The 14,044-nt window shown below is 34.8% G+C and overlaps 1 protein-coding gene across 2 annotated transcripts in view; it reads left to right on the forward strand.

Annotated features, from left to right (window-relative positions):
- Nucleotides 1–321: 321 nt before the first annotated feature.
- LOC143239733 (uncharacterized) overlaps nt 322–14,044 on the forward strand; it is an 84,128-nt gene continuing 70,405 nt past the window's right edge. For both annotated transcript variants that reach the window (XM_076481159.1, XM_076481160.1), the window contains exon 1: nt 322–557. The gene's annotated coding sequence lies outside the window, so the exon portion shown is untranslated. The remainder of the gene's footprint in view (nt 558–14,044) is intronic.

Genomic DNA, 14,044 nt, shown 5'->3' on the forward strand with positions numbered 1-14,044 from the left:
ATTTCTCAATTTTATAAAACATTAAAATATAACTACTGAGGCACTAAGGGACTAAAGATATTATTTATTCTCCGTAAATTGTTAAAATTTCATGAGATTAGTCAGAAAAATTACGCTATTGATTTGGTTAACTTTCATATTACAGTTCGTTTTTCTTATTTAATATTATTATATATTAATATCTTTTCTAGTTGGCCGTAGACTTGCCCCACGAAATGTCTCTCGTGATGCACAGTTACCATGGCAACCTGAGGCTCGTATTTTCTTCATGATTGACAGGCAGATTACAGAGGGCGCCTCCATGCCAGCAGAACTGTTTCGTCACCTCCACAAACTCCGCATCTGTTATTTGTGTACTTAGACCGACTGACAATATCAGTGGCCGATAAGATGTTTGCTTGTATCTGTTTATGATCCTGTTTCTCTTGGAAGATTAAGTGAAAGACTGCCAAGTTGTTAAGTCTCATTTCATTTCCATCGCTACGCTTTTACCGGCTAAATCTCTTGGCAACAATTAAAGAAGACGGAACGAAAAATGAACGAGTGCGTTAAAATAGGTAAGCCTAAATACCAATTTCCGGTTCTAACACAACTTAGCAGTTCGCCACGTGGTGGGACGAAACTAGTGTATGTGTTTTCTTATAGCAAAACCACATTGGGATACCTGCTGATTCCACTGAGGGAAATCGAACCCCCCATTTGTAAATCAGAAGACTTACCGCTGTACCAGCGAGGGATGGATGAAACTCCATCCCTAACTTTAATGACAGTTGAGTACTGATGTAGGAGTATTAGTTTTAACGTATTTCCACGACAAAAGCATTACTGTAATTCTTTCAGTTCGAGAATTCCTCGCTTCAAAATTTACGTAGATCGAATGATATTTATTTATAGAAAAATTTTTCTAATAATTTACATGTTATATTAATTCTAAAACCTGATTTAAACTATAGTTTTTATGAAACGAAAACTTTAACTCTGCAATATGTGACTTGTTCGAACCCGAAAGGGATAAAAAACTGTGGATGTTTTCTAGGCTTAGACAGTTTTTAGATCGATAGATTAATGCGGTTAGAGATGTTGCCTTTTAAAGTTTAGAAGAGGTAATTCAGGAGAAATATTATAAACAGTAACGTGTACACTAACAATTAGAAATTGAATATTTAACCATGCAAGAGAAGAATAGGGAAATGGAAAATTAAAAATAGCAGTAAATAAGAGAAATAGTTAAAGATGAATTAATGGTAATTCTTAGGTTAGGATTAAACTGAATTCAAACCAACCATTTCTTTTGAGTATTACAAATGCTAAAACATTGTTCCTAGGCCCTTTAAAAATGGTTAGTAGCGAGATTAAAGTGAAAGCTCATTTATTAGCATTATTTGTTTCGGAAATGTGGTAATGGTATTTCCAATTTGAACTGAATTTCGTGCACATGGGTTAAATGGTTAGGCCAGAAATTAACGTTGGATGGTCAGTTAACAGTAGTACAGACAAAGATAGGTTTCAACTGAATCAAAATCAAATAACTGGATTGATTATCACGTTTATAACACGCCTACAGTTGAAAGCAGAAATTAAATATTGAGCAGAATCACGGCTTGTGGCTTGGATATTTTGATTTACGCTTTGGTTCACTGAGAAGTAGGCCAACACTCGGCCTCCTTGATGGTGAGGGATTTAAAAGCATAGTAGCACACATGTTTTACAGTGGATCCTGCTTAATTTACAGTATCTCGATATAATTATATTTTTCGTATCACTAGCAAATAAGCATCATTTGTTACTTCGAGAATATGTTACTTGGTTAACATGAAATCTGTAATGAAATAATTATACTTTTAACTACGAAGCTGAAAGTAATAGAAATGTGATTAGTAAAAACAAATATAAAGCTGATTTTTTTTGCTCTATCAGTTGGTAAATTACCGAGGTATTTTACTCAGTGTTAAAATCATTGTTCACCAACACGACGAGTTGACGAAATATAGGTAATTTTTAAAAATTTCAAAGGTAAGATTATAACCGATATATCTGGAAAAGATATGAATGTATGAGGAAATAACGTATTGTAAATCACGTGTTAACGAACTTATTTCATGGGGTTGAAACTGTGTTCAGTGAAGAGTGACGTCGAACCTTGAATGTTGTGTTAAATCTTTACTGTATGACAAAGAAATAGTTAAGATGTTGGTATAAGTTTGTGTCAAGATATTGGTATAAGTTTGTGTTAAGTTATTGGGATAAGTTTGTGTTAAGATGTTGGTATAAGTTTGTGTTAAGATATTGGTATAAGTTTGTGTTAAGTTATTGGTATAAGTTTGTGTTAAGATATTGGTATAAGTTTGTGTTAAGTTATTGGGATAAGTTTGTGTTAAGTTATTGGTATAAGTTTGTGTTAAGATATTGGGATAAGTTTGTGTTAAGTTATTGGTATAAGTTTGTGTTAAGTTATTGGTATAAGTTTGTGTTAAGTTATTGGGATAAGTTTGTGTTAAGTTATTGGTATAAGTTTGTGTTAAGTTATTGGGATAAGTTTGTGTTAAGATATTGGTATAAGTTTGTGTTAAGTTATTGGTATAAGTTTGTGTTAAGATATTGGTATAAGTTTATTTTTATGTAATGATAGTTTATTCCTAATTTATGTTATGGTATTGAAACTAACACGCAAGTGTTAAGTAGATCCTAAGATATAACACTAATATTCTTCAGTAATAAATTTTAGTCAATATTTTGATTAAACAGATGCGATAACTTGTAACCTTTTCTATTTATAAACTAGTATTAAACGTTGTTTACATGTAACTAATACGTTTTGTATCAATACGAAAACTTGATGTTTATTCTTGTTGAACGCGTAATTTCTTAGACTCACGTTCTCCCAGTGGTTAAGCAGTAAGTTTACAACACTAAAATCCGTAGTTCCATTCACTCCGGTTGACGTAACACTTATAATACATTGTGTAGCTTAGTGCTAAAATAAGGAAATAAGCAAACTTAGCTGTTGTTTAGTGATAACTTTGAGGGTTTAAATCCCTAGAAAGCAGATTTTGATACCTGCTTTGGGAACAGCGTAGGTTGCCTATTGTGAGTTTTCTGCTTACAAACAGTATCGACTATATATACTCTGCTAAGAAACTGATCATTTTGTCATGTAATCGAAAGTAATGAAATACAAAATTATATCTGATTTTATTAGGATCAACAGTTTCCACAATTATTTTCAGAGAACAAGACGTTAGCCATTAATGTCAAAAAACTCAACAAAGTAGTAAGAATCTTTGAAGAAAACAGAATAATTTTTTTCGAGTTTTGTTTACTTCAGTCTGAATAAACAGATAAAATATAAACTAACTGTTAACTTCAATCAGATAAGTTCAAAGATAATTAGTTAAATTCACGAAATTAAGAACAAAGCAAAATATGTTAGCTTTGGATCAATATTTATCCTGGAATGTTAAAATAAAGCAAAAATGGTTAGAATATTTATTAATGTACAGGGTGGCCCATAAGTCCCTACCCATCCATATGTTATTACAAACAACGTATTACAAACAAGTTATTACATAAATGCATATTTACACAGACATATATTTATGGAAATAAGTATTTCGTGTTCAGAACGATAACAGAAAGAAAAATGAAACGCATAAAAGAATTATATATGTCTCCTTTAATTTTAACTTTTTTCTAGTCAAAATCGCATCTTATATGTTATTCAATAGCTTGACGTTCAACATATATGACTGAAACATGAGCAGTGTAATGATATGATCAGTAAAGACTTAAATGACGCTCTATCTCAATGATGTTTGGGCCTCTTGAAAACGTGTTCCAGAACTTCTTGTGAAGTTAGGTTTAAGAAACGTCGGCTAGTTTTGAGAAACGTCTGTTGGTCAGTCTCTAAAATATCAACTTTAGGTCGTTTGGAAATAATTACAAGGAACGGAAACCTAACTTCTTCAGGGGATATGGAGACAACAAAACCTCTTATGATTGTGAAACGCTATATATCAAAACAGGCGTAGGAAAGACGAGACTTGTTCAGCATGGCTTTGGGAGTTATATAAAAAGGACAAAACAATCAAAGAAAGAGAGAAGACTGCGAGATCGGTGGTGTCAGAAGTGGGACTCATCAATTCGTTAGGATTTGAAACCAAACAAAGAAAGAAAAGTTTGAAATTAGAACCACGTCAGTAAAAATCGAAGACTGAAGACAACTGGAAAAAGCAGTGAGGTAGGAAGAGTGACTTCTTCTTTTGTTCTCACTTTTCCTCTTTTGACTGAGGATCAGGTAATTCTTACTGGTTATAAATTGTGTTGTTCATTGTTTAGCATGGATTAAAACTGGAAATTTCTGATAAACCACCAGTTAGCAATTAAGTGCAGAGAACTGGTTATAACGTGTTGTAGAAATTGATAAAAAAGTGATTCGTATGGCTTTGTTTGAGGCAGAAGACACAGTAGATGATTTTTCTAATTTTAAGCTTAGTGAAAATATGGGGAATGTGATGGGTATTAGTTCACAAAGGATTTTATAGCATTGATATAAAATGTACTGCAGTTAGAAGTGAAACACTTGGAAGAAGAAGTTGAGAAGAAAAGAACGCTAGAGGAGACGATAAACGTAAGCAAAAGGAATTCGAATTGACCTACAGCGGAAAAGACAGTAATTCTGGTGACAGGACAGACATACGTAAAAGATTTACTTACGTGCAGTCACCTAAATGTTACCAAAGTAAATTAAATGTATTTTGCATTGTTCTGTAACTTAAAAAAACAAACAAACAAGTGAGAGAAGAAGGACAACAACCACAGCATATTATGAGGAAAGGTGTTAGAAACATACACCTATATTGGGAGTGTAGACGAATTATAATACAGATAGTTCACCTCTTTTTTTCGAGTCGTAGCTTAATCCTTGAGACTTACTGTGGGAGGTTCAGAGTCCAAATATGTTGTTGTTGTTTTGAATTAAGCACAAAGCTACTCAATGGGCTATCTGTGCTCTGCTCACCACGGGCATCGAAACCCGGTTTTAGCGTCGTAATAAAAAATAATAAAATACAATAATAAAAGTTTATCAGTACTGCTCGAGTATGTTTGCAACTAAGGAGAGAAATTACAAATCTTCATCAACAGTTATTATATGTGACCAGAGCTGGTCGTATATGTATAAGTTCTATTGGGAGAGCAAAAAATCTGGAAAAAGAAGAGAGTACGAATTGTATTGTGTTGAAGACAAAGAAAAACTTAACTAAATGTTTAGAAGAAGTGAAGATGAGAGAGCAAACCATACAGACGTTAAGGAATACTGTTGGTTCAAAAACTGGTATGGAAAAGAGTTAGTGAGAGATAATCGACTTACAGATGATATGTAAACTTGTATTGGATTTGGCGACAGAACGGGATTGTTTTGATACACTGTACTACTAGTTAAAGTTACATTGAAACTTTGGGATTTTAAAGGTTTTACAGTAGTCTTAACGTTGGCAGATGGTATTCCGCATCTGGTTTTACTGGCCCAGTATAGCCAGGTGATTAAGGCATTTGACTCGTAATCTGAGAATCGCGGGTTCTAATCCCGTCACACCAAACATACTTGCCCTTTCAGTCCTGGGAGCGTTATAATGTGATGGTCAATCCCACTATTCGTTGGCAAAAGAGTAGCCCAAGAGTTACACTGCTAAATTAGGGACGGCTGGCGCAGATGTCCCTGATGTAGCTTTGCGCGAAATTCAAAAACAAACAAACAAACCTGTTTTTTCTTGATAATGTGATAGGTAGAAATTGTAATTATTGTTTGTTTTGTTTTTGAATTTCGCGCAAAGCTACTCGAGGGCTATCTGCGCTAGCCGTCCCTAATGTAGCTGTGTAAGACAAGAGGGAAAGCAGCTAGTCATCACCACCCACCGCCAACTCTTGGGCTACTCTTTTACCAACGAATAGTGGAATTGAACGTCACATTATAACGCCCACACGGCTCAAAGGGCTAGTATGTTTGGTGCGACCGGGATTCGAACCCACGATCCTCGTATTACGAGTCGAACGCCTTAACTCACCTGGCCATGCCGGGCCTCTAAATTGGACTATCTGCTGAGTCCACCGAGGAGAATCGAACCCTTGATTTTAGCGTTGTAAATCCGTAGACTTACCGCTGTAATAGCGAGGGACAATTGTAATTAAATGACAGTTAGAAGATTGCAAGACACACCAGTAGCAGTAGTTGAACATCGCCAAAGCAGTCCGATAACAGATGAAATAAGAAAAAATGCCATGAAATAGAGGTGAGGACAAATAATTAAGTGACAGTTAGAAGATAATTATTTGGATAAATCCTACAGTGAAACCATAGAAGTGGGACGAGAAGTAACTAATTTGGGTCAAGTTATTATTATTAGCGGGAAGATGTGTTAAGGTGTAAATGTAATGGGAATGGTTAAATATATAGTCGGGATCAAATATATTATTTCCAAGGAAATATAGACATAGAGTATCACAAATATGACATGGTGCAAAGTTGGCTGATCCTTTGGGCACAGTTTTTTATTCTTGTGTTTGTTTGTAATGAAGCACAAAGCTACACAATGGGCTATCTGTGCTCTGCCCACTAAGGGTATCGAAATCCGGTTTCTAGCGTTGTAATTTCGAAGAAATACTGCTGTGCCTCTGGAAGGCTTGGGCATAGCAAAAATGAAAGATAGGATCAGTAACTATTATTAGTGGCTGGGTTTGTTTGGAGATATAGAAACTTATGTAAAGTGATTTTCAGCATGTGAACTATCACGTGCATACCCCCCACAATTATTAACTTATCTGTTATTAACGAACTATTTAGTTCCTTTAATGGCAATAAGTCAACTTCTAGTTGTTGGTGTTTTTGAAGTAAGCCCAAAACTACTCAATGGGCATACTGTTCTCTGCCTACAACGGGTATGGAAACCCGGTTTTAGCGTTATAGATCCGCAGTTATACCGCTGAGCCACTGGGGTTGTACTTCTAGTAATATAGCGAAATGTATAAATCTGTTCTGAGAGTGGTTGATTCTCTCACTAGATGTGCAAGAAACAGAAGCATTAGCTTGCATGTAAGCAGCTAAAGTAACGCAACAAACGATAGCAATTATTCAGGATGTCTGATCCGTGAAAACATTACTATCATTAGATTCAGGTGACCATTTTCAATCGAAAATAATGCAAGTATTATGAAAGGTGACAGGAGTAAATGTGATGCACAGAAATGAATATAGACCCTAAACAAATAAGATGGGATGAGTGAGAGAGCAAATAGGACAATTAAGGACATGCTAAGAGTTGTGGGACAGAAAAATTCTGTTGGTTGCAATATGATGTTATCTTTTGTACTGTTTGTGTATGAGGAAAATTCCAAGCTACAACAGCCCTTTGTGTCACTATATAGTAAGTACATTACAGGTCAATTGGACTTATTAAAAACAAATAGGTTCAAAGACGACTAAAGCTACTCCGAACGATAAACAAAAATTTCACTTTGATGAGAATGCTAGAGAACTAAGTTTGATCTTTATGAGCGCACAAGGTAAGCTGCAATTCTCTGATGGATTAACCCTTAAGCAACAAGAAGGAGCACATATAAATGTGAGAAATTATATACCTAGGCAGACTTGTTTTTCTAAACACGAGATAACAGTAACCTCTGATGTTATGATGAAGGAACCTAAAAGGAGAGCGTCATAACATCTGAGGGAAGCTCTAAGAAAGGAGATAGAGAAATTGTTTAAAGGAGGATCAGTTAGGGTTATTACCAAGTTGAGTTGGAGGATAAAAATAAAAAAAGAAAGCAATATTTCTGCCCCTTAAGAATTATTTGAGTTTAACGTAATGGTCACAAGAGCAAATAATACGATGCATATCAGACCTTAAATAATGATGTCTTATGGGACTTATGGGAGTCATTCATAGCTTACATATATGATAATGAAACATAGAATAATAATAATAGTTATAATTTAGGTGAATGCTTAAGAGTGTTGAGGGAAATACTAGGCTATGTAAAACAGTCTTAACAGGAAAGCCAGCTAAATGCAAGCTCAAAGTATATTGTATAGAGACATGGTGGGTAAGAGATTGATTTCTCCTGTTGAGGTAAAAGTGAAAGCTATTAGAGACTGGGAAAAACCTGTATCAAATAAAGTAGTTAGATCTTTTCTTGGGAGGATATAGAATTACAAAGAGTTTATTCTCGAATTTGTGGAAATAACACCTCCATTTATAGGACTAAAACGTCTTGTGTGGAACAAGGCCATTAAGAGAGCTATTAGGAAATTAAAAGAGGTACTGATTAAAGTAAGTTTACATTCTTATAAGGAGACGTTAGCCACCAACGTATGAACTGGTGCATCCAATACATTGATGGAGTAGTGCTGAGTCAAATAGGTGAGGATGGCGTGGAAGTAAGTCAAAACCTATTAACTCGTGAGACCACACTTCAGACCTCACTGAAAAAGAGAACTGCTTCCCTTTCTCTTAGGTAAACAGAGAATAACCATTTAATACAAGTGCACAGAGTGAAGAATGAAAACATAAAACTGTTAGATGTAATCTGTAACTACAGGAGTTTACTTTGCAGTATGCTATTGACCAGAAACAGACACTCCATCTCGCAATGGAGTTAAGATCAGCCTGTGACTTTGATATGATTAAAACTAGTACATGTTACACACACATATATAAATATATATATAGATACGGTAGTGGAGATTCTTCTGCATAGGGTTAAAACTGATACTGTGTGAGTATGTCTGGTTATATAAATGAATGGACGAGTAAGAATTTGTAACTTACTTGTTCGAGTTTGAAAGAGTATATATGGAATGAAGGAGATAGAGAGCACTTCTGAGCTAATTGTGTATGTGTACACATACCCATATATATAAGATTAAGACTTTTAAGTTTTTGGAAGGTTATATGTAAAGTTATGTATAATACTGATAAGTTTATAAGCTATTTAGTGAAAGACTGTGAACTATAACTGAATGTATGTAAAGATGGTAAAATTATCAATTTCGTAAAATACTGTGAGTGGTTTAGTAACATGAGTGTGATAAGTCATAATTTGAGAAACTGAGATAACATCAGTGGCCCGGCATGGTCAGGTGGTTAAGGCACTCGACTCGTAATCCGAGGGTCGCGAGTTCGAATCCCCGTCACACCAAACATGCTCGCCCTTTCAGCCGTGGAGGCATTATAATGTGACGTTCAATTCCACTATTCTTTGGTAAAAGAGTAGTCCAAGAGTTGGTGGTGGGTAGTGATGACCAGCTGCTTTTCTTCTAGTCTTACACTACTTTGCGCGAATAAAAAACAAAGAAACAAACATCGTTGTCATGTAGAAATACAGCCTAGGCTAAATACTATCAAAACTGGTGGTCGGGGAATCCCTTGAGATGTGTGTTTTCTTATAGCAAAGCCACATTGGGCTATCTGCTGAGTCCATACAGGGGAATCGAACCCCTGATTTTAGCGTTGTAAGTCCGTAGACATATCGCTGTACCAACGGGGGACGAGGGAGGTTGAGATTAAGGACCATCATTTGTGGTTGAGAGAGGTCAGAAATAGGCCAAGTTTTCGTCATTCTTTAGATATTATATCATTAAGTTTTGGAAAATGATTAGAATGAGTGTCTGCCTTTCCTTTTCAATATTATGGAGACAAAAGGACCCCTTATAATTATGAAACATTGTAATAAAAATAGGTGTACAAGATCAAAAAGAGATAATTTTTTTTCTTGTGATCTTGAAAAATGATACCTAAAGACAAGGCGATCAACAAAGAGGAGATCAGTATACGTAAGAGAGACAAATCAAGCAAAAGAGAAACAAAAGAAGAAATACTGCCATTACAAGACAAAACTTTGTTGTAAATCTGTGTGTTTTTATTATAGCAGCAGATAGGAATGTGATATATATACATATATATTTTACTCTATTTCTGATATAAATAAGTACAAACTAAACAAAATTGAAGAGAAAGTTTATGTAAATTTCTTATGGTTGAAGCAAAGTGAACAACAGGACTGAAAATATTCAAGTTTTTGCTAAGGTTCTAAATAACATTCTTACTTCAATCACATTTTCACTCGCGGCTTCGACCCAAATCCACAATAATGTCCCTCTCGGGCTCTATCTCAAATCAACCAAGTGTTTGCTTACGATCAACCATTCAAGTTAACCAAGAGTCTTTCGTTCAAATACACAGGAGTTATGGTTCGATTTCGGAACAAAAGTTACCCGACTCAATAAAGAATTTTTATTTTGGGTCCCAAACAAACAAAGTATATGTTTTCAGGCTCCTAACCAAATATATCAATAGTTTATCAACATTCCTCACCCTTTGTGTGATAGGTAGAAACTATCAAATTTACGTAAACGTGTGAGTAACACTTAGTGTCATTTGCTTGAGAAACAGACACACCTTGACTCATTTAGACCCATTTAAAAAAAACGTCACATTGCACGTTTGATAAACATATTTAAATATATTTATAAAACAGTGTAATTAAGAAAATAAATATAAAGTAACATTTATTATCTTACTTTACTTTAGAATTCACAAAAGGAAATTTCAAGAACATTTTGAATAAGTAAGTGCAGCTTGAAACAGTTGAATGATTGTGTTTATTTTATAAACATTAGCGAATTTACTTTAAGATATTTGAAAAGAAATTGGTGGATATGTCAAAGATTTAACATTGATTAAAATTTTTGCAGGATATTTATATGGTGGTATATAAGTAAATTACGATTTAGCCATTAATATAACAAATATGTCTAAAAGAACCTGTTTTACTTATACACTTTCATATTTCAAATAAATGGCCAAAATAAACAAAAAATATAGCTCATTTGAACATGAAAACTTCCAACAAATTTTCAATAGAATCATCTAATAAGTTCGAAATTCGAACATTTATATTAACCGTCGCCTTCTGCAAACACTTGTAGAGTGTGATTAAAAATGTATATGAACTACGGATTCTCCAGTCTGAAAATGATTAAAGGCTGGGTTGTAATTGGAAAGGAAAAGACCATAAAAAAACGTTGATTTCATCCAAATCGGTTTTACCTTTACGTGTGATCCTGAACCTATCCAATGAGTTCAAAATTTAAAAAAAAAATACAAATTTTGTTTGGGATCCAGGATGGATTAGAAGTGCTTCTTCGCTGGAAGATGTAGCCTAACATGCTTTAGTTGGAAATGGACAGGTTTAGGAAGACAAGTGTGGGAAAACGTTAATGAGAAACAAAGACGTAATCTTGTATAAAGTATTTTAATACTTTTAGGTAAGCTACGTTTAACAAAATGCAATATGTGCGAAAATACCTAATATTGTCAAACATAAGGAATACTCAAATTTGAAATAAAAAGCGATATATAGAATAGACAAATCTGTATGGAACTTGCAGCTTAATCTCTATTTTCTTAATAATATATTTTGAAACGTTTATAGATAGATGTGTGTTTTTATATCAAAGCTACATTGGGCGATCTGCTGAGTCCATACAGGGGAATCAAACCCCTGATTTTAGCGTTGTAAATCCATAGACGTACCGCTGTATCAACGGGGGACGTTATACGTAGCTACCAAACAATGATGACATTAATGGTTTAAGCTTGTGGTAGTTGTGATATGTCATGTCATGCTTTGCCTTTTAAAATAATATTACTTTTTGTTTAATTTAAAAGGATTTTGCCTTGGGATAATTGCTGATATTTTAGTGTATATATTACCTTTCACATGTTTAGAGTTTACACACAAACTATACATGGAAAACACTCACACCAAATGTTGAGCTAATTTAATCTAGCAATGAGATTTGCATGGAAAAAACACCAAATGTTGATTTAATTTAATCTAGTAATGAGATTTGCATGGAAAAAACACCAAATCTAGAGCTAATTTAATCTTACAATGAGATTTGAATAGAAAACACTCACACCAAATCTTGAGCTAATTTAATCTAGTAATGAGAATTGCATGGAAAACACACCAAATCTAGAGCTAATTTAATCTTATAATTAGATTTAATCGTCACTCTTACAAAAGCGTCCACACCATCAGAATGTGCAGCACGTTTTTGAGACAAAATGACTTGAACTCTGAATTTTTAGATTCACAGTCCGGTACGGTAACCATCTTGTTGAAACTGAATGTAAGAACTATTATTATTATTATATCAGGTAGAGTTAGGATCTTTAGTATTTATTTAGTTAGTACGAACCATATTATAATGTTGAAAGGTCGTAATGATAAATGTGGTTAAAACAAACATACGAAGACGTGAATAATGATACGTTCGATCGGTTTGTTTTGTTTTGAATTTCACGCAAAGCTACACGAGGGCTATCTGCGCTAGCTGTCCCTAATTTAGCAGCGTAAGACTAGAGGGAAGGAAGCTAGTCTTTACCACCCTCCGTCAACTCTTGGGCTACTCTTCTACCAACGAATAGTGGGATTAACTGTCACATTATAACGGATGAAAGGGCGACCATGTAAGGTGTGTCGAACCCGCGACCCTCAGATTAAGAGTCGAGTGCTTTAACCACCTGATAGGTTCAAAACAGAGACAAATGTATCTGTTGATTTTTGCTATAAAAACATAAATATTGAATACCTGGACATTTTAATATAAGAGTATAAAGGTAACAAAAATCGAATACTAGCATCAAGTAATATAGTAAAGAGAAATATGTACGGCCTGGCATGGCCAGGTGGGTTAAGGCGTGCGACTCGTATTCTGAGGGTCGCGGGTTCGCATCTCCGTCACAACAAACATGCTCGCCTTTTCAGCCTTGAGGGCGTTATAATGTGACGGTCAATCCCACTATTCGTTGGTAAAAGAGTAGCCTAGGAATTGGCGGTGGGTGGTGATGACTAGCTGCTGATTGGTTTGATTATTGTAATTATTTTATACTTATTTTTGCTGTAGTGATGACTAGCTGCTGATTGGTTTGATTACTGTAATTATTTTATACTTATTTTTGCTGTAGTGATGACTAGCTGCTGATTGGTTTGATTATTGTAATTATTTTATACTTATTTTTGCTGTAGTGATGACGAGCTGCTGATTGGTTTGATTATTGTAATTATTTTATACTTATTTTTGCTGTAGTGATGACTAGCTGCTGATTGGTTTGATTATTGTAATTATTTTATACTTATTTTTGCTGTAGTGTGTTGAATTTTGAAAATGCTTTACGATAAATTTTGTATAGCTGTTATTTGTCATCCAGGTGAACTTTCTTCACTTGTCTTTTAAAACGATAAAGAATATTTGTTTTAATAGTAAATATGCCAAGGCTAGCTGCTGGAATCTCTAATTTGAAACTGCAAACAAAGGGGAAGGTAGACAGGTAGCATCCCCTTACCACTCACAATCCCATGCATAAACAGTTTAAATTATGGAGACTAATTTGTAGTATCGCATGTAATTGACCCCTGTTACCCACTCTTAAAATCAGAGCTATACCACAGAGCCAGTCCGCGCCCTCTGCCAAACAGAGAATTAATATTATTTCTGAAGTGTTGAGTTACGGTTCAAAAACAAGATTTATTACGAAAGTTGACATGCTTGAATCAGAAGTTTGTTTTTCTTCTAGCAAAGCCACATCAGACTATTTGCTGAGCCCACCGAGGGGAATCGAACCCGTGATTTTAGCGTTGTAAATTGGTAGACATACCTCTGTACTAGCGGGGGGGGGGAGAAGTTAAAGAAACTCTAAAACTACCTTCCAAAACTCATGACACAAATTAATTTGTGTCAACGGCAATTTGCGCATGCGTGGATTAACCTGTTTGAGGAACTTAAAGAATTAAAACGTTTGATTGCGCGTGATTCACTACTTCACTGTAGATGCCAACTGAGATAACAACACGAAAATGCAGACCGAGTTTTTCATCAGATGACGAGAAGTTGTTCCTCAGCAGAATATCCAGATCTTGGTCCTTGTGATGCCTTGAAACCCAAAATCTGAACCACAGCAAAGAGCAAATGCCAACAAAAGAG

The sequence above is a fragment of the Tachypleus tridentatus genome, chromosome 2 (genome assembly GCF_004210375.1).
Source record: "Tachypleus tridentatus isolate NWPU-2018 chromosome 2, ASM421037v1, whole genome shotgun sequence".
Taxonomy (NCBI): Eukaryota; Metazoa; Arthropoda; class Merostomata; order Xiphosura; family Limulidae; genus Tachypleus; species Tachypleus tridentatus.